Source organism: Heliangelus exortis, chromosome 2 (assembly GCF_036169615.1).
Source record: "Heliangelus exortis chromosome 2, bHelExo1.hap1, whole genome shotgun sequence".
Classification (NCBI taxonomy): domain Eukaryota; kingdom Metazoa; phylum Chordata; class Aves; order Apodiformes; family Trochilidae; genus Heliangelus; species Heliangelus exortis.
The window spans coordinates 74305092-74326481 of record NC_092423.1 but is presented as its reverse complement, the minus strand read 5'-3'; the positions used below and the strand labels follow the sequence as shown (position 1 = coordinate 74326481).

General features: G+C 36.3%; 1 protein-coding gene across 1 annotated transcript in view; it reads right to left on the bottom strand.

The window, feature by feature from the left end:
- Positions 1-12301, bottom strand: part of CDH12 (cadherin 12) — a 203462-nt gene extending 191161 nt beyond the window's left edge. The window contains exon 1 of the mRNA XM_071736637.1: positions 12158-12301. The gene's annotated coding sequence lies outside the window, so the exon portion shown is untranslated. The remainder of the gene's footprint in view (positions 1-12157) is intronic.
- Between the last annotated feature and the right edge of the window lie 9089 nt (positions 12302-21390).

Below are 21390 nucleotides of genomic sequence, written 5' to 3'. Positions count from 1 at the left end.
AAGTGCCACTTTTTTTCCTCAGATGTATTTTCTAATAAATTCACAGAAAAAAGAATTTTCTTATCTGCCAGAAAAAAATCACCACTAGTTAAACGTACATTATTTGGCATTAGAAAGACTGAGAACAATAGAGAAGAAATAATATAATTGTACATGACTCAAAGTATAATTTAGAAAATGTATATTTTACTCACAGAAATAAAAAACTAATTTTTTTCCTCATCATCATTCTAAATATTTTACACAGTTCTTGGCATAGTGCAGGAAGCCTGGTATTCTTCAGTTAAAGAGATCACTCCTAAGGTAAGAGTTCGTTTCACATATTCAAAATAATGTTTCATACATTCAAGAAACAGTTGTAATCTAAGTTGTAAAACTTTGTGTTCATGAGGAAAAAAAAAAACCAAAAACCTAGATGCATTTGTCTGTGGTTTTAATAAAGTGCATCCAGTTATGGGAAGGTGAGGGAATTTTCTGCAGATAGATTATCTTGAACTAAAGATTTATGTTTGCTAATCTCCTCCAAATGTTTAGACTGTATTAAACTTGCTCTAAACTTGCTCTAAAGGAAACTTCAGAAACATAATTTTTAGGAAAAGAAAAGAAACAGGAAAGGGGAGAAGTGGTTCACAAATAGCTATCTCAAACTGCTACTGGCTGCTGCCATTTAACACTTACTATTCTCCTTTGAACCTATCTCCCTTGAGATAGCAGCAGTTCAGTTCCCCTGAGGCAGCAGAAAGAGAAAAGGCTGTAATTACTGGCTGCCATTGTTAACAAAAATAACCATACTGCTTCCATATTCAAGTAGAAATATAGCCTCAATCCCTCTAACCCCCATCATTTCTTTAATCCAAACTACAAATGATTATGCTTATATCTATGATAGTCTCCAGATTTATCTGCCATTAGGACAAATTGTGATCTCAAGTCAATCTCTTGTAAAAGTTTGAGTTTGGTGTTGTTGAGACAGTGAACCATTATTTCCTTAGGCACAGAAAAGAAAACATGATGATAAGAAGCTGTGGAGGGAAACATGATTCCCAGAAAGGAGTTGCACTAGACCTCTACCCTTGGTCTGCTGAGTGGGAACAAAATGAAAGAAGGAAACATCTCTTGACCATTATGTTGGACAGACAGAGCACTCTCCAAGTGTTGGGAAGAAAAACCTCTCTCTAACAGCATGGGGGAAAAGGAGAAAAACCATCCTAAATATTAAGTGACAAAGGAATATCAGCAGAGAATAAAAATAATTTCAGTACTCATAAAGTTCAATTTGTCCAAGAGAAAAAGCTCAACAACTGCTGATGGTATGCCATCTTCACCTAACATCTGCTAGGTCAGCTGCTGCACCGTCCAGCACATGGCACTTCTTAATGACCAAAGAAGAAAATTGTCCATTATTCAACACCCCAGCCACTGATTAACACTTCTGCTCAAGACATAACAGTATAGAAGAAATCAAGAGGTCATAGCTCTGAGAATTTGGCTTTGTTTACTCAGTTCATGAAATTTCAAAGCTTATCAAACCTACGTGCTCGTTAGATTTTCTAATTCTATCAATCATATTCAGTGTACACGAGAGATACAACAACATTACCTGATTATAAATCTCTTGTCAATGGACACTAAATAAGATCTACTTTTAAACAGAGATTGAGAATTTCTACAATGTTATTGTATTAACTTCCAACATATGTGATTCCATTCTCATATGAAATTATAAATTCATACATCAAATTTATACTCAAATTCATACTCATTAGATACTTGCAATGAAGCTGAAAACTACAACAATAATCTTGATTACTATACTTTCCTGTTTGACAGAAGATATTCCTCTGTTTTCTTGTATTATGTTTTATCCTACTAACAGCATTTATCTTGTTGTTATGGCTCATTCTGCCTCTTCAAATGTTTGCCTTCAGGGGTACTGATGGTACTGAAGAACAGTATATTTGGAAGATCTGCATTAATAATCTCTTTTTTTTTTCTGACAAGCTATTTAAGACATCACATCTATGCCTTATGAATTGTACTTCAAGAGAAAATAAATATATTCCATGAAACGTAGACCTATGTGACCCATTTCTTTATTTGCAAGAAGTATAATTTCTACTTGGAGATATTATTGCTAAAGAGGTAGGATGAAGACATTTTCCGATAGAAATATTTCTGTGTACTTTCACTGTAATATACTGAAAATACCGTATCAGAAAATTTAGAAGGACTTTAATATGGACATTAGAAATATCACACAATTATTCCTCAAAAGTGAAATCTGAAAACAAAAAAAACAGGAAAAGCATAAAACACCAACAGATATACCCTTCAATACTTGTATGTTTTATAGTTTTGATTGGGATAAGATCTCTTTCCTTAATCATTTTTGCACAAGACACAAAGTCAGAGGCAGACAGTCAAAGAATGAAATATACTAAAGTATCCTTTGAAATGTTAATATTTCTCTACTATGGCCCAAAGAAAACCTAAAGAGCTAGTGGATAGAGAAAAATGGCATTAAATAATTTTTTGGTAGATTGGTTTGTGTTTTGCCAGCACCACTTGCACTGACAGAAATAACTGAGTTAGGCTTCATGGAAATGAACCCCACCTATTATAAAATAAGTAAGATCTTATCAAGTTAGATTTATTAAATCTCAGCTCTTTGTTAAAATCACCATCTATCACTAGGTTTTTGAACAACATGAACCCATTCTTACCTACACAGAGCAGAAGAAATACATTTAGAGGTATTTGGAAAAACTTCCATTCAAGAGAAAAATTAAAACATAGCAACCTGCCATTTCTAGCAGATTGAACTAGAATCCCTAGGCATGTGTCACAGATAGGCTGTATAGCCACCAGGAAATGAGAAACAAATGGTAATTCTGGATATTCAGCATTCCCTTTCCAGCCCCTCTCCACAGAACGGTAACAATAACATTTTAAAAGATAGTTAATTATGTGAATTTTCTATTTAAAATATTCACGCTCATTTATCACAAAAAGGACAAAAAAAGTCATACAATTATTACAGGAAAAATTAGTTGATTAAAAAAGAGTGACCTTTAGAAAATATTAGCAAAAAATGTCGATTGTTTGTTGGAAGATAACGCTCCAGGGAGTTCCAAGCAGAGGAAAAAAACCAAACCAAATAAACAAAACCTAACCAAATAAAAACCTAACCAAATAAACAAACAAAATAACCCAGTTTTAACGGCAAGCCTAGAGAAAAATTCCTCTAGAGGAGGAGCAAAAAAACAAACACCCCACAAATTATAGTGTTTCCTGTCTTGCTGGGGTTTGTTGTGTTTTGGTTTTTTTTTAAACTTTACCTGGTAAAAACATCCAGATGCTTGTCCTGATGGCTCTTCTCCATTCTACCATACACAATATCTCCTCTACAGCCAGCCTAGAATTACTCATATTCTTGGCTGCTAGAACTCGTAGATGTCCTTGACTTACACATTTTGGCTCTCAGGGTGAGAAAGAACGACAGGTAATTGCTATGTGCAACACCAGATAGGGAACTCTGAGAGAGATTGAAGTCCATTGATGGACCTGAATTTAGTTGCTTACATGTTCTGTGCATGAGACAAAGGACTTTTCCATTCTAAATAATAATAAAAGAGGGGAGGGAGATGGAAGATGATAAGGAGGCAAAAGGACAAATAATGAACAAAGTGGTGGTGCCTGAAAGTGTCAATTGGTTTATATGCAATGATGACCAAAAAAATGGGTAGAAAACCTTACACTGAATGAAAAAACCATCAGAGAAAATTGTTACTCTTCAAGTAATATTTTAATTAACAAGCTTGTTTGAGCGTTTTCCTTATCAGCAGTTACCTTTTCAATATTACTTCTTAATCTCTGCGTTTATTCTGAAATTCTCACTCTTTCAAGCAGAAGCCAGGTATATCACATTTTATGTAATTTATTTTAACATATTGCTCCTTCAAGTAGCAGTTCAGAAAAAGAAGGGGCAAATAAAAAAAAACAAAACAACAACAACAAAACCCAAAAAAAAAAAAAAAAAAAAAAAAAAAAAAACACCTCCCAAAAAGCCCTCAACATACAACCAAAAAGTCTGTTTTATGGACCCACAGAATCACAGGGTCATTGGAGTTGGAAGGGACCGCTAGAGAGCATTTAGTCCAACACCCCTGTTAAAGCAGGATTGCCTAAAGCAAATAACACACTATTGCATCCATGTGGGTTTTGAATGTCTCCATAGAAGGAGACTCTACAGCCTCTCTAGACAGCCTGTTCCTGTGCTTTGTCACTCTCACACTAAAGAAGTTTTTCCTCATGTTTAGATGGAACTTCCTGTGTTCCAGCTTGTGCTCATTGCCTCCTGTCCTATCGATGAACACTACTGAAAAGAATATGGCTCCATTCTCCTTATACTTGCCCTTTAGATATCTATAGACATTAAGTTCTTCTGTCAGTCTTCTCTGCTCCAGACTAAATAAACCTGGTTCTCTCAACCTTTCCTCATAAGAGTGATACTCCAGTGCCTCAGTCCTCTCTGTTGGACTCTTTCCAGCAGTTCCTTGTCTCTCTTGATATGGGGAGCCCAGAACTGATCACAGTATTCCAGATGTGGCCTCACTAAAACAGAATAGAGGGGGAGAAGAACCTCCCACCATCCACTCTGGCTGCACTCATCCTAATGTGCCCCAGAATATAATTAGTCCTCTTGGCCACAAGGGCACACTCTTGGCTCATGTTTAACTTACTGTCTCCCAGGGCTCCAAGATCTTTCTCCTCAGGGCTGATTTCCAGCAGATCATCCCTGCATGCAGTTGTTCCACCCCAAGCACAGGACTTTACATTTGCCTTTATTGAAACTCATTAGGTTGCTCCCTGCCCAACCCTCCAGCCTGTCCTGGTCAGGTTGGATGGCAGCACAGCCCTCTGGTGTGTCAGCCACTCCTCCCAGTTTTGTATGAGCAAACTTGCTGAGGGTACACTCTGTCCTCTCATATAGGTCACTGATTAAATGAGACAGGACCCAGTACTGACCACTGGCAGACACTGCTAGCTACAAACTTCCAACTTGTCGCTGAACCACCGATATCAATCCTCTGAACTCTGTTACCCAACCAGCTCTCAATCCAACTCACTTCCCACTCATTTAAATCATACTTCCTGAGTTTCTTAATGAGAAGGATGTGGTAGAGAATGTCAAAAGCTTTGCTCAAGTCAAGGTAGATTACACCTCCTGCTCTCCTGTGACCTAACCAGCCAGTTATGATATCACAGAAGGCTGTCAGATTGGACAAATATGACTGAACCCTGGACAATCCATGTTGACCATTCCCAGTAACATTCTTTTCTTCCACATGTTTAGAAATGACATCCAGAGGTGACACTAGCCAGTCTGTAGTTTTCTGGGTCACCCTTCTTTCCCTTTTTGAAGACTGGGTTGATATTTACCTTCCTTCTGTCCTCAGGCACCTCTCCTGTCCTTCATGACTTTTTTCAAAAATGATGAAGAGTGGCCCAGCAGTAATATTTGCCAGTTATCTCAGCACTCATGTGCATCCCATTGCAGCCCATGGACTTCTGTATGTCCAATTTGATTGAGTGGTTTCTAACCTGGTCCTCCTTTACCAATGGAAAGTCAACCTCTCTCTAGACTTTTTCCCTTACCTCTAGTGTCTGGGATTCATAGGGAACAGCTTCATTTCTAAGTCCTACTGTCTAGGAGGTCACAGTAAAACAGAGAAAAACCCAACAACTATGTAACCAACTATGTATGAGAACATGAAATAAAGCTGTATCCTGAAAGAACTGCTCATCACACAGTGATAAGAAAAAAGGGATATTCAAAGGCACAGGGGTTATTTTGTCTTCTTTTTCTCCTACCAGACTAAATCAGGATGTCTTTAACAGTGAGGTAGTTCTACACTAGACAGGTTTACTTCTCTCCTAAATTATTATTAATTTTACTAATTTACGCAGAAAAGGAATAATAAGCATTACCTGGGACAGGGATTGCAATGAATTAATATTCAATTTACCATTTGCAAGCTATATGGTTAAATATTAAAAATTATGGTAAAGAAGTATCAAGATTATTATTAACTTTTTAGTGAGAAATGAAAAGATATTTAACAAGCAAAGACAAAAGTTTCCTAAATGAAAAGGAAATGCCTTTTCAATCTGCGGTATAATTAATACTCCAGTTTAATTATTGGAATATTACTTGAACTTGGATAATATTTTCACATCTGTAAAAGCAGCTAAAGTTGAGTGAATTCTGATGTGGCAGAAGGCCTTCATCATCAAATCTCCAGCAAAAATACTGGGTAAAATTATGTTCAGACTGTTCAGGACAATGGAAATTTAGTCAAGAAATGCTAGTTTTCAGCTCTTTCTTGTGCTACAGATATTCTTATAAAACTGTTATTAAAATGTATGTTCTAGCATATTTGTTCCATTTAACCACGGTTTTTTTATTTTGCAGTATTTTCTTAAACAGGAAAAATGAACCATAAGTTGGAGCCTCCGTCTTTCTTCTTCTTTCTTTTTATTTTTTTTTCCTTTCAGATTATATCGAACTACACATAAAACAGATATATGAATGCGTGTAACATGTACACAGAGAGCCAGTATGCTTGAGGACAGAATGCCAAGAAGGTCATTATTAATAAAGGTACTTTGCCATCTTCATAAAGGCTTTTAAGAGTTGCTTAAAATGCCATCTCAACTCCATATACAGAAACACTGTACTATTTTTATATATGCATATATAAAAGGGTCCAAGGGGAATGTGGAATATATAAGGAAGTGGTAAGGAAACTCAGAACCTGGGTCACCAGTTCAAATCAAGCCCTTTTGGGTAGTGGTTGAACTGCATAAAAAAACCCGAAATCTTTGTGAAAGGAATAAATGGCCACAGGCAAGGGTTTAGCAAATGTGTGTCTGCATTTACAATTACATTTAGCACCTATTGGCAGCCTTCATTGAACACCAGCCAAGAACCTACCTAATGCTTATAGACTTTAAATGACCTAAGTCAAAACCCAGATTTTTGGATCAGTGGTGGAGTATACTGTGGATCAAGAGAGGTCAAAAGTCTTGTCTGTTTTGTGGAACAGGGGTGGGTTTGCATCCTTATTTACCTTCACTGGGAGAAAGACAAAAAAAAAAAAAAACAAATTCAAAACTTTTTCCAAGCAAGTCAGCCACAAATGTATTTTATAACTATATTTTGTGTGCTGACCATGATATTAATGTGGCCAGTGAGTAAATGCATGCATGACAAGAATAGTAATTCTGATCTAAATTTGGAAACAAAAACTACTCATCCAAGCCATTTAACTGTTTAACATTTAACAAGTATTTATCATCTGCTTTGCTTACTGTTCTGAATACACTGTACTCAGAAATCTGAAGGACAACATAATCCTGGTACATATAAAACTTTTAAACATGTGGGAGACAGCACTTTACTGTGAGTTAGGTACTTAGATACTTTCTTATTTTGAATCTCAAAGCTCTATGTTTCTTATGAATGTCTCCATAAAGGTTTCCAGTCTGAGCTATGATTGCAGGCCTGGGCCATTCAGCACAACAGCACAGAGATAGACTTCAGCACCCACAGACCCCAAATCATGCCCTTCTGGGACACAGGACAGTAAAAATAATTTACATTATACATATGTCAACCAATGCAGTCATTCCCTTAAAAAAATATTGTCAGCTGTGACATCTAGAGGAGAAAGATGCCAGCCCAGCCCCAGAACTGTCTGGTGTATATCACCATGTCTGATCTTCAAAGCAAGACTTTCTTCACTCCCACTTCACTCCCAAAACTGAAGGGATACATTTGACAGAAACTGAACCACAGCTGCTCCTAAAGTCATCTGACCGAGTCTTAGGATGCAATATCTTAGAATCCATGTGGTTGAGAGAATAAGAAGCCTCTCTGTAGAATCCATTGCAATATTAGCATTGCAAAATATATGTCTTTGACTTCTGCTAAATACCACATCCTGTAATAAATAGGTGATGTAGGTTTGTATTTTAGTTTGATATAAAAAATATCTACATGAAAGATTTATCCTCGCCTCAAAACTACAAGGCTTGAAGATTCAACAAGAAATCAGTCTAAGTTTTCTCCCCCTCAAAACACCACTGAAGCTTCAAAGCTCTGCTACAAAAATCTTACAATTATTCATCCAGTGACACATGCCAAACCAAATACCTTCAAAAAGTTACATCTTTGCAGAACAAGTGGACCTTCGTGACAGGTTCTATTAATACAAAGAAAGAAAAGGTTTGAAACTCATTCTTTAATATGCTGCAATAATGATATAGACCAATAAAAAGAGAAGCTAGGAAAAAGTAGTAGCAAACATTACATTTGGCTCTAAACGAACTAATTCTGTGTCGTAAGTTCAGAAAGTACAACTTTCAGAGTGTCTTGAAAATAACACCTGAAAATATACTGAGAAGTTACAGATTTATAAGAAGATATATATATATATATATATATATATACACTTCAATATATATTTCTTGTTTAACTGCAAGGCATACTTTTACAACAATTACATTGAGAGGCATCTGAGTTAAATATTGCAGAGCTTTGTTTCCATGAACCAGTTAAGAGCATGTGATTTCTGCAGTGTAGACACACACATAAGCTCCGAAGATGGAAACAGAACCATCACTTACTGTACTAGCTACTTACTGTACACTGAGATACAGTCCCTGGTACAAAGAGTGTACAATCTTAAACAATTAAAAACACAGAAAAAGAGGATAAAAAGGTGGCAGAGTGTTGGAGCAAACGTATCTCATTCATGTGAGTACTGGAGTATTCCAGAGAGTTTTTCTATTTCAATGAAAATAAAAAATTTACACAGGTGGACCAAATGAGAAAGCAATGTTCTGGCAGCATTAAAGGAGGAGAATGGATTTGAAAGAGATGAAGCATTAAATCATGGTAGATGAAAGAAAAAAAGGAGGAGAATGCTAAGAGGAACAGTATGAAAAGAAACACAAATGGTTGGGCAAAACACGAAGCTATACAATGAGAAAGGTGCTACTCAGAGGTGCAACAATAAGTGCCCAGAAACCAGACTAAGAAAATAAAAAAAGTAGCAGGGATAACAAGAGTCTGGTGGAATGCAAATTATCTTGATTGATAAGCTGATATCAGTTCTCCAGTTAATAACAGAGAGCTTGAATTCTTCCTTTCTAGTGAAGTAAATATCCTGTATATCTCCAAGAAAGGAAACTGGGAAAACTCATTAATCCCTGAAGCTTATTCTATCTCACTATCACCCTGTCTCCTTGAAATAACATACTATATACCTTTACCTGACATTATCTGCATTATTATCTGTGGTCATTAACAGCTGTTTTTCAAATATTATGATCATTGTTTTAGCTGGGCTTTTGCTGTATAGTTTGTTCCAAGTAAGCTTTCAGAACAGTCACATTACTTTATCCCTTTCCAAAACTCAACATAATAAATTTTCTTTAAAAGCTCCTAAAACATAAAAGCATTAGCATCAAAAGCTAACTTTCAGTCGAGTTGGGCCAGATAGCAATCATGTTCCTCTGCCAGTACTAATTCTGCTTAAGGCAGAATAAGGGTGAACCCTGCATGCAGATATGTATTTAATTGATGAGAGCACTTTTGGATCATCACTACATATGAGGAAGCCAGCAATACACCCATGGAAAAGTTAAAATAACAATTATAGCATCATTGCCTATTTTTATCAAAACATGAGCAATACCAGAATCTCCCATTCTTTGGTGAACTGTCATCTCACATAGCTTCTGATGTGAGCATCCTAGAAAGTAAGTGCTCTTCACTTAGAAGCAGATTGAACATCTGATCTTCTAAAATAATAGAGATGCAAGTGCAGTTGTAAGGTTTGCTTAGAAACCCCCAGACACACTGCCATGAAAGTGTGATTTATTTATTTCTTACTTCCAGAAACAGCTTAGTGAGACAAGAGGAACAGAACCATCATGTGAAACAATGTTTATAGTCAGTCTTTGTAAAAGACTGGAATGGAAGTTCCTGCTCTTTGTAATCTGGATGCCTGCAACTGCATCGGTATTGTTTACACTAGACTTTTTTTCCATGTGATACATTAAATTATTGTCCTTCATTTTTAAAAATAAATATTCTGATGCATATTAGTGAATACTAATTATGCTGAGAAACCATTGATTATTCATGAAAGGAAAAAAGTGAAGATGACCATTAGGGAAGCTGATTTATACATTCAAAAATTTCTACCCTGGTGAAGATTTCCATCTCTTTCTGGAAGCACAAAACTCAGTAAAAGAAATTCCAAACCCAACTTCCAACTTCCCTTACAAGAAAATGATGGACATACTAGTATTCATCACAAAAAAAAAAAAGAAAAAAAAATTAAAATATTACTTTAGAAATAATTTTCAAGAAAGAACATATAATGACAGAAAGTTGAAAGTATCAGTATTCTTAGTACATTGCCCAAAAATCTGAGGTCATTTTCCCATGTGCTAATGTTTTTTGTGAGAAAGAGGACTTCATATTTCTTACAGAAAAAGTTAATGGAATAAATAAGAAACCTGCAGATAACCAATATTTCCCTGGTTTGTTGGTTTCTTTTATTATTTTTTTCTTCTTCTTTAAAATTTTTTTTTCCTCTTTTTGGAGGGGGAAGTGTGAGAGGGGGGCAGAGTGTGGAGCAGGGCTGGGGCTTGGTATGTATTTTTGAATGAAGAACTGTATTTCCATACTGAGTATTTGAGCTTTTCATGAAAGGTATAGTGTTATGAATTGTGTCACCAAAATTCAATGATAAACAGCTACACAGGTATTTAATGAAAGTAAACAGTATTAGCTGATAAAAAGCAGTATAATTAATTCACAATATTATAAACTGCCTAGGAGTTCTACATCTGTTTAAGACAGCAAGATTTTAAAACAATTAACTTTCACTTGATATTTTCTCCCTGTTGTGACAGATTTTTAAACACAATGTGTAAATTTATTCAGGCAACAGGAAGAACACTTGCATCTTTAATATAATAAATCTTAATTTGGTCCCTTACAGTATTTAAAAAGTTTGGATTGTCCTTAATTGTATCTCCTGACAGCACAGATACTGAGAGTGGATTTGACTAAGATTATAAAGTTCAGTTTACTTTAGATGTTTTAGGGTGGATACACCAGGGATACACTGGGTCATCTAACTCCTGCTCTCTAAGTATCACTGGCTTTTTCTTATTAATCATTTAATCTTTCATGACAGCCTAACTCGACTACTCTCTTTTTTTTCCTTTTGTTACAGATAAAGATCTTCAATTAGCAGTCTATTTCTTTTGATATGCCACACTTTCCATCATCCAATGAAAAATACGTTCTCTCCCTCTTCAATCAAGCGCTACATTTTTTTTCCCTCAGCAACTACCAATTCAATTTTCTGATCACTTACACTGAACCAACATTCCCTTTCACTCTTATCTTCCCAGAGAACTGCTAATCCTGTGAAAGCAACTACCCAAGCCCCACCAGCCTCCGAGCACAACATTACACACGCCAGTCACAGTCCTCAGTGTGACAGTAACCTGGAAAGCTGCATGCATATTCTTGACTCACATTTTAAAATCCTGTTCTGCCTTCTCTAAATGCCATGGGACTTCGAAGACTCGTATCTATGTGCTCTTTCTTGCAAAGGAACAATGCTTCTTATTCAGAATGAAGTTTTACCTTAATGTGCTGCTTTCCAGCTTTCCAGCTGCTGTGTTTCCTCAGATAAACGTAGATCAGCACAAAGGGCGAAAGTGCGCTTGCTTTTCCTCCTCCCTTTTCACACCCCTGCGGGCTTCTTTTATATATATATGTGTGTGTATGTGTGTGTATTTTTTTTTCTTTTTTTTTTTTTTTTCTTTCTTTTCAAGCCTCAGACAACCACCGAAACGGCAATAGCTGCAGCCATTCATAAGAAGCTGCTTAAAACCTGCATCCCTCCAGGGAGGAGTTCCAGGCTGGGACATTTGCCTCTGCCCCCAGCCTCTACACGCGGCGCCGGCTCCCTTGCTGCAGTGCAGCCTCCCAGTTTACTCAGTTTGAACTTTCCATGCAGAAATTTTCGGCGCGCTGCAGTCTGCGAGATAAAGCAGCACTTACCTTAATTGAAATCTTTTCTCGAGTAAAGCTGGAGCATCAGTCGCATCAACAGTGATTTGGAGGTAATCTAAGTTTCAATCAACACCCTCCGGGTAGCTGCATACTGCTCTGCCTTTCTGTCGCTGGCGTTGAACTCTTCACTGTCTGAAGGAGAGAGAAAGATAAGCTGAAATCCTCAGAGGCTCCTAAGGAGTGAGAAGAGTCACCAAAGCAATGTTTCTTAACATGAGATTCTCAGCAAGAGTGCTCAGGTCTGGAGGATCGGGTAACTGCTGTGATAGGCTCCTGTCATGTCCCCTGAGCTGCGAGATGATCATTGACCTGATTAGCTCCGAACACTCCCTACATGCAGAGAAAGCACTGAGAGGATTGGTGGGTCGCAAGGGAATTGGGAAAGGCACCAGAGCCACTTGGGAATCTTCATTCTTCCAGACTAATGGATGTGCTGCAGCTGAGGCTGTAATTTGTGAGGAGGTTATGCACAATGTTAACCGTCTGAGGACTTAAACAAATGTGCTTTTGCATGCTGTTTCTCAAGGTACACCAGCATTCAACTCAGGGTAGAGCTGAGTAATTAGAGACTGATGTAGCCGTTTCATAATATAAGGCTCCCTGTATGAAATCTTCTGTAAGCTGAGAGATAAAGTGGATTCATACATTTGTCTCTGACCCTGGAGACAGCAGCAGTTAATGGATAGAATAAGTGAAATTAGCGTGGTGGGCTCATGTTAGCCCCCAGATGGCAATCAATCACCATGGAAAGGAGAAGAGAAGAACGAAACCCAAACAGAGTAACAAGTGTATGTGGCAATTTAAATAAAATGTGTAGAAAGAGCACCAAACTCAACACAGAGAGAAAACCAGGAGCAAAGCACGACGAGTTCTCTTCTGCACTTGCAGTAGAGGGGGAAACCCAACAAGGAATGTATATAAAGAACCTAATTTGCCTTTCACCTACACCAATAGAACTAAATCAAAGATGACAGTTTAAATTTAGATGGAGGGGGAAAAAATGCAGTGTGAGAGAAGAAGGAGTTGCATTTTTTAACCTGTTTTTTGGTTCTAGGATACTATGGAAACTAGATTTTTGTGTTCTAAGTATTCAGGTTCGTGTGGTCAAAGGAGTTCAGCCAAAGTATGTCAGCTTTTCAAGTAACCTCATAGGCTGTTTTCCTGCTTCTTGAAGAACAATTACAGCACTATCCAGTTTACAGTATTTTCATTAATATTTATCCATGGAAATATGAGTTTATGACAAAGAAAGGAGTTTGCAAAATAACAGACTTAGTAATGGTGGTCTGATGCACCAATAAAAAATGGGTAAAGTTTTATTTTCAGCAAAACTAAATAAGAAGGTTTGGAACCTAGAGTAGCAAGGTTAGTTCCTATGTAGTTATCTCAAGTTAACTCTATGAATGCTGAAATAAGGATAATCATAAACATTTACTGAAATTCTTAACCATGTTTTCTTATTTGTCAAATAGATCTATTTTTATCAGTTTTCCAGGTAAATTACTATAATTAAATTTAGTCGGATAAGCAACCAAGAAAGCAATATTTAAGTTGCTCAGCAAATGGCTAAAGAAATGGCTAAAGAAGTTTACTTTCTGAAATTGTTTACATCAGAAATCTTATTGTTACAGAGAAAACAGTATCATCGGACTTAGATTATTAGAAAATAATTACCAAATAATCAGGCTTTTATATACATATATACATATGAAGCATTAACGCTATCTTGGACTTGACTAAATAGGTTTCACGTGTCAAGATCAAAGTGATTTGCTACTACAGCTCTCATTGGAAAAGAAGTTACTTTCCTTATCCATCAATTTGTACCACAGAATGGGCAGCAAGTCATCCCAACTTTTATGATCTAATCTGTTCTGACATGGCATCCCTCATGAAATAGGTAATCCACAGACAGACACTGTATTATTGCTGATTTCAAATACAATGAAAGTAATGAAGTATGAAAAAGACCTTATTAGGACAATTCCTTTACCATTCCAGAAAGCTTGCTATGTACTATTACTTGCTATTTTGTTTAGTTGAGTCCTAATTCTCACCAGCCCAGAACTTTTCAACACATTTCTTAAATTACCTTTCCACAACCTAGGAGATCTCCACGTCAGGGATACTTGTCCCATGGCTACCCCTTTTTCAAATAGCTTTCAGTTATTTTTATACTAAAATTTCCATTCTTTTAATATAAGTTATAATACTTCTCACTTAATGTCCTGATTGTCTTTTTAATGTTTTAAAGTCTCCACTCGTATGAAGTTCATAGTATTTTAATTGTTTCTTACCACAAATAAAGGTCTGAAAAAGAAAACAGTGGGTCTGGAAAAGGAACTAAGGCATGAAGTGACAAAATTTGAAGCGACAACATGGTTTAAGGTTGTGCAGAAGTAATTGGAACTTAGTGTTGACTTAGACAATTGGGTAGGACACTGGCATTTGAAATTCAGTGTTAACAAAAGGAAACAATAATTTGAATCACTCATAATTTTTTCTGCAGTCTAAATAATTAAAGCAAAGGCAGTTGTCTTGATTCTTATTCCTAATCATAAATATAACTTAAAGTTTTGAATTCAGTTCCAATCAATCATCTAATATGTGGACAGAGGGTGATCAGAACAAGGAAATCAGAAAAGTAATGCTTTCAACAGGAAATTACAATATGACTTATTTATATGTGATATATATTTAGATTCTTTTTCCATGCAATCCGTAATTAAACTTTTGAATTCACTGCCACAAGACATGACCGTAGCAAAGAGTTAAAGTATACATGTATGAAGAAATTTTAAAATCACAACATGATTTAGCATGTATACAGAAAGAAAAATATCTTGGTTTAAGGGCTGTTTCTCAAAAATAAGTAAAAATATTATCTTGTGTGGGAGGTGGAAAAATTAGTGTGGGTGATAAGAAAGAAATGTGGTAATGAAGTTACCTTGTTTAGCAGAAGGAATGGTGGAAAGCTACTGGACAAACAATGGGAAAATACTGGACCTTGGTGGGTGGAACCTGGGAGACACTTGCAGGCAGATCCTGGGGAAATCTATAGTATATATATACTGACCCTCAGATTAATAAAGTTGTCTCAGCAAGGGTAACTTGTGAGTCCACAAATAGTATGCCACACTCATGGGCAAGACAAGATACTAATCATGGGGAAAAAAAATCCTCTGCCATCTAATATTATTTAATATTGCAAAATTTAGAAGACCTTTACAGCATCATTAAATAAGCCATGCTTTTTTTATGATAAAGGCAATAAGATACTCATGACTCATTAAAAGAATTTTTTTTTTGTTGTTTGGGGTATGTTTTAATAGATGAACAGCATTTTTTAAAAGGTCTGTATTTCCTAAATATTTTGATTGAATAGACAGAATAAATGCAAAAAAAAAACCAACCCATACTAGTGTAACTTTCTTGAAGTTCAATATAAAAGATCTTCAGTTCATAGACATGAACTACTGCAGCACAAGATGTCACCATGCATCAATGTAAATTCTATGTAGAATAAAAGACTGTAGCAAAGCACTAAGAAAAGTGATGGAATCACCTGTACGCTAATATGTTCACCACCTTTACACATAAAGTTTGATGTCCCAGCTCTGCTGATCCTCAGGAACTCAATGAACTAGAAGATACTCATAGCTTCAGCATACAGAATTATTCTTTTTCTACAGTTAAAAAAATTCCTTGTTTTTATAGAGATATACTACACATAATTTACTGCAAGTCTAAATTTATTCAGTGATTTATTCTTTTTAATAAGTAATTAACAAAAAGAGGTATTGCCTGCTTCTTTTTTTGGGTGGAAAAACAGTAACTAAAAATAAGGTGTGGGAATACTCTAGGATAGCATAAAAACCACCAGAATAAATGACTATAGAAGAGAGTAAAACCATCCTTAACCTTCTTAGATCTAGAGAAAAACACATAAATAACAAATCACTTAAAGTCATTAAAATAGCTTTGAAGAAAAAGAAAACTATTTGAACTTTCACAGCTTTCAGATTTTCTGCATTTTGGCAACCATTTTTTTTCCCCATGGTAGCCAGGGACAACTGGACTAGATAACTCTCAGTGGTACCTGACAATTGCCATGCATTTTAGCACTGAAATTTTGCTCTCATCCTCAATAATTTCAAAAACACAAGCTGAGCAAATTGAATTCCGAATTCTCATCTGGCTTACATCAGCATAGCTGCATTGATTTAAGTGGAACTGTACGGCAGATTTATAAATTAGTGAGATCTTATGTAAAAGCAACAGTTTGTCATCAATGAATATTACAACAGATTCCAATGCTCAACCTTCCAGCAACACCATCCGATATTTTATTTTTTATTTGGATCATTTATTTCCAGACATTATGGCCACAGAGAGTACATATAACACAGGAGATTTATTTGCATCTAACAAAAAGCATATTCTTGAACATGCAGGGCTTTAGTTCATCACCTTGTTCAACAGGTTCATGATGTCAAGAAGCAGATGTGATCTGAATGGAAGGCAACAGCTGAATCCTAGCCAGTGGAAAACAGCCAACTTCATCAGGTTTCTCCTCCTGACAGCTCTAGGGGCTCAGACAAATTCAAAGCACTTTTGCTCTTATCTGGCCATCGTTCTGCTATGATGGTAGACTGAATAATTTCAAAGTTAGTGCTCCCTATTTTCTTGGAAACATTCCCATAATGTTGGATATATTTAGGCAGCCCAGGTAGCCCTGGATTTAAGTACAGCTCCACAAAATGCATAAAGAAAGAAATGCAAGTTTTGAATTGTCCTAATACCACAGTAAAACAGTTCCAGAACTGCAACAACAGTGGGAAGGCTGGTGCTGACAAAGTACTACATGATTTAGTTCTGGAAAGAATTGAAGACCATCAGTTTTCCCAGGAGTGGGAACTTATGGACAGAGATAGTACAGAGCCCTGTGAGTTAAAGGAAAAATGGAAGGACAATGTTTTTAAGGATGCATTCATATCTGGTAGAGAAAAGGGAAATAAAGGTAGAAAGAAGATGTTCAATGGAAACAGCCCATCACTGTTTTCATCATACCTCTCCAGTTTTACTACCATCTGAGAAAAGTATACTTCGTATCAGAGAGGAATATAGTTCATGCTCAAGCACCAAGTGAATTATGCTTGACAGTAATTATAAAAAAACAGAATGGACAGTTATTTTAAGATATTTGTCTTAAAAACCATTTATTTAGAGGTATATTTTATAAAGGCAGTTTTGTTAAGCACAGAATTGGTTCTACTCAGTCAGTTTGGTTTGTCTGTCTGTATTAATTGACAACCTAAGGACTACTGGAATATACACATTTTACAGATGATGTTGGTTTATGCCTGCTGAAAAATGCTGTCAGCAAAGCATTTACACAGTTCAACTAAAACCAAGTTACACAGCAGTAACCTAGGACATGGCTTTGTAGAAAAGTATGACATCTAATTTCTGGTTTGGATCTCCTATTTGCTGGGAGCTATAGACCTCCTTTAGGCTCAGCTGCAAAAAACAGGAGCACACTGGAAGCTGCAGCATGGGAGCAATGTTGAAGAAAGAATTGCTCAGGCACATCCTTTCTAAAGTACAACTCCTCCCTCACATCCTGCTTGCTCAGGTGAAGGGAACAGTGTGATTTGTGATATGACCTGTCTTGGTAGTAATTTACAGCAACTTCCCAGTAAAATCTGTCTGTTTGCTCCCTTTTGCCATCCACTTGCAGGGCTAGGGGAGAGGGGATGGATAGTTCAGAAAGTAGTGCACAGGGATGTAATATACTGCTTGTAACCACATAAATATCTTAAAGCTATCCATTAGCCTCCATGTTTCAGTCTGCCTGGAAAAGGAGGAGCTGCTTGTTCCTTGCAAGGGGACAAAAGTGAACTGCAATTTAGTCTAAGGATTCTCCCTGGCATTTTTATAGCTGAACCCTGCTCTTATACATAGTCAGACTAATACTATAAATCTCACACACTTTAAGGGCCACATTTTCAGTGTCATAAACCATCATATCTGACCATTTTTCAGAAGAACCACAGAGTTTTATAATACCTAGAGAAAATCATGTCTTAGGAGGTGACAACAACTCTGCCTGAGATTGTTCAGATATAGCTGGCTTCTAGAAAAGCTCAGTACTAGTAACAAAAATAAACATTAATAAAACAAACTTTCCAGGAACCTTAACTTGCATGTCTATGAATATTTTTTACTGTCTGGGGAATTTGGTTTTGTTCCTTTTTTTTGCTTGTCGTTTTTTTTGTTTGTTTTTAATTTTACCCTGCTTTTTCTCACAAGATGCCACTCTTCTGTTTTTCAGTTAGTCCATTTCAGGCTGATCTTTTAATCTGCTGGTTTTGCTTGTTTATTTGTTTTGTCTGGTGGTTTTTATTTTAGGGTCTGCTGGTTGGTTAGTTGGTTTTGGTGGTTTTTTTTTTGTTTTTTTTTTAAAGTTATTAAATACTTGTTTTTCCTCTTCAGCTTTTTTTTTTTAATATCCTTGTTCTCTAGGCATACAAAATATCCTGTTTTTTACTTCAGTCTGCTTTCTCTCCACTTAATCACTCTTTATTAATGTTTTTTCTTACGCAATTCCAGTACCTAAAGTACTTCACATCACTTTTTTTCCAAGGATTATTTTCCCCACCTCTCTTAATGTTCCTCCTGCTTTGTTTTCTTTCTTTTTTTTGGAAGCAGAAAACAGAGGGAGAATAACAGTGGGATTTTTTCCATATACCCATGCAAAATTCTTATATAGGAAAAGGAATGAAGTGCTGACAAATTTTTTTTTTTTAGCATCACATTCCCACAACTACTATTCAAAAGGAGCTGGAAATGCTGTAAAGAAGCATGACTGGAAATTTTTTAATCCCTAGCTCTCTCTCATTCTTTGTGGCTTGAAACAAATTTTCTCTCTGATAAGACACCAGTCCCTCAGCTATAAAGGAAGAGTTCCTTCTGTATAGTAAACAGAGAAGGCTTGACTACATTATAGAGAGAGAGCTGCAATATTATTTTGATACCTGAAAGAATAGGCTGGTGCAAACAGTAGCAAGTAAGACAAGCTTTCATTAGGGGCTGGCAGTCCCCCTTCATGTGTGACCATGCTGCTTAACATTGAGGCTCAATTCTGCTGGGGGAATACACCACACCAAGCTGACAGCAGGCAAGAAGGTAAGGCAGTCCCTCATCCCAGTCTTCTGAGTAGAACAGAACTTTGAGAGCCTTTCAGGAATGTAATGTAGTTTCTTCCATGTGCCTAATGGCAACACCACTACTGCAGAAAGCATTGTACTGCATCCAAGAGTCCAATAAGTTAAGTGGCTTTCATGATGTAAAGCAGCTGAACTGCATAATGTATATAGATTGTATTTTTGGATACCAAGTAAGACAAAGATTTCAATCTAGTACACAGATACTGACATGAATTAACAGGACCTAAACCTGTAGAGTTTCTTTTTTGTATCACTCACATCATTAACCCTTCCAATGCCCTCATACTGCAGACAGCATGCTACATATTACTGTCACATTAGTTTGCTAATCTATAGTCTTAAAAAATTCTGGACAAAATTATTGCTTCCTTTTGCAGAACTACATTTTATTCCACATCTGGTTGTTTTTTATTCTATCCTGCATTTCAGAAACATCAGCATCACAGGCCTTTTTTATTATCAGGTTTCCTAAGACTTCTTTTAGATGATCAACAGATATAGAAGAAGGGAAAGGCAACAATATAGAAAGCTGTCCTGTTAATTGTTCCATGTTGTAGTCATTATTTGCAATGGGATATATCAGTGCTAACATTGTAAAAGCTCAGAAGACACAAATGAGATCATGATATGAAATGTGACACTCCTCTAGAGCCAGCAGGAAACTGAAGAGGAAAAGAGGAGAACAGAGAAAAAAAATTAGTCTCCTCAGCTCAGGCAGCCCAAGAAAAAGTTCTGTGACAGCTGGACCCCTTTCACTCAGGAGAGCAGAAGCAATAGTTCAGCAACATAAGCTTAGACATCATATCCCACAGAGGAAATAAAGAAGTAACTTCTTAAACTCTACTTCACCGTAGCTTGCTGAAAAAAAAAAAAAAAAAAAAAAAAAGGTACAGAGCATGCAGGAACAGAGTTTCTTTAATACAGTCTTGCTGGGGAAACGTATTGGAAGAGAACATGCTTCCACAAAGCACACCCAACCTTTATATCTTTCTATTATAAATATGGTTTAGATATGGTTTCAGACAGTTGGCTAAGTAATACAATTTGGCCTCCAGTGGTTAAACTGAGTAAAATTCTGTAGCCACAGTAGACAGATGACTCAGACAATACATTAAAAAAAAAAAAAATTGTTCAGGTTTGTAATTATTTCTTTTCTGGACAGGAAGTATCATTATGTGATCATACTCATTTGGGGCCATTAGCCTTTCTTTCTCCTGTTTCTGAGCACAAAGGAATGAAAGATGGTTTAATTATAGCATTAGGAAATTACTTCCCTTTTGGAGAGGGGATGAAAAAGATGGCATTATAATCACAATACAAAGCTGAGACTGTATAATATTACCTTAAAATATTCTCAGTTACTCTCTCAGTTCCATTTGCATCTGTAATAAGTAGCATATTTAAAAGATACTTACATATACGAAATGAAAGTAGAAGAATTTGGAAGCCGCAAGGTACCAGCCTCATTTCCAAACTTCAGAGTTGCATTTTTTCTCATGGTTGTAAGTTGTGATTTGTGGTGGATGTGAAAATGAGTAATATTACCATTTTCTGGTAAAAACGGTCTGTTATAAACTTGTAAGTCTGTAGTATCCTATGTAAATTCTAGATGTTAATTTATGTTAACTTGTCTCTTTACAAGCATAAACAACTAGCCTGTTTTCAACTATCTCCAGAAGTATCTATACTGATTATTAATCAGTTTGCATAAACTCAATGTCTTTTTTTTTCCCTACTTAAGAAGGTACTTCTGAAAATAATAATTACACTACTTAGCCTTTATCTAGTGTTTCTCATCTTTCAAGTGCTTCACAAATATTAATTCACTAATTAATCTTTTAAAAAGCACAGATTATTCCCATTTTACAGATGGAGTAGCATTACCAGAGAGGGCAAGTGACCTGCCTGAGGCCATGGAGAGTAGAGAAAGGATAGAGGACTAAGGGCAAAGAAGCTTGTAACTAGAAATAAATGAAGGCAGATGGGACAATT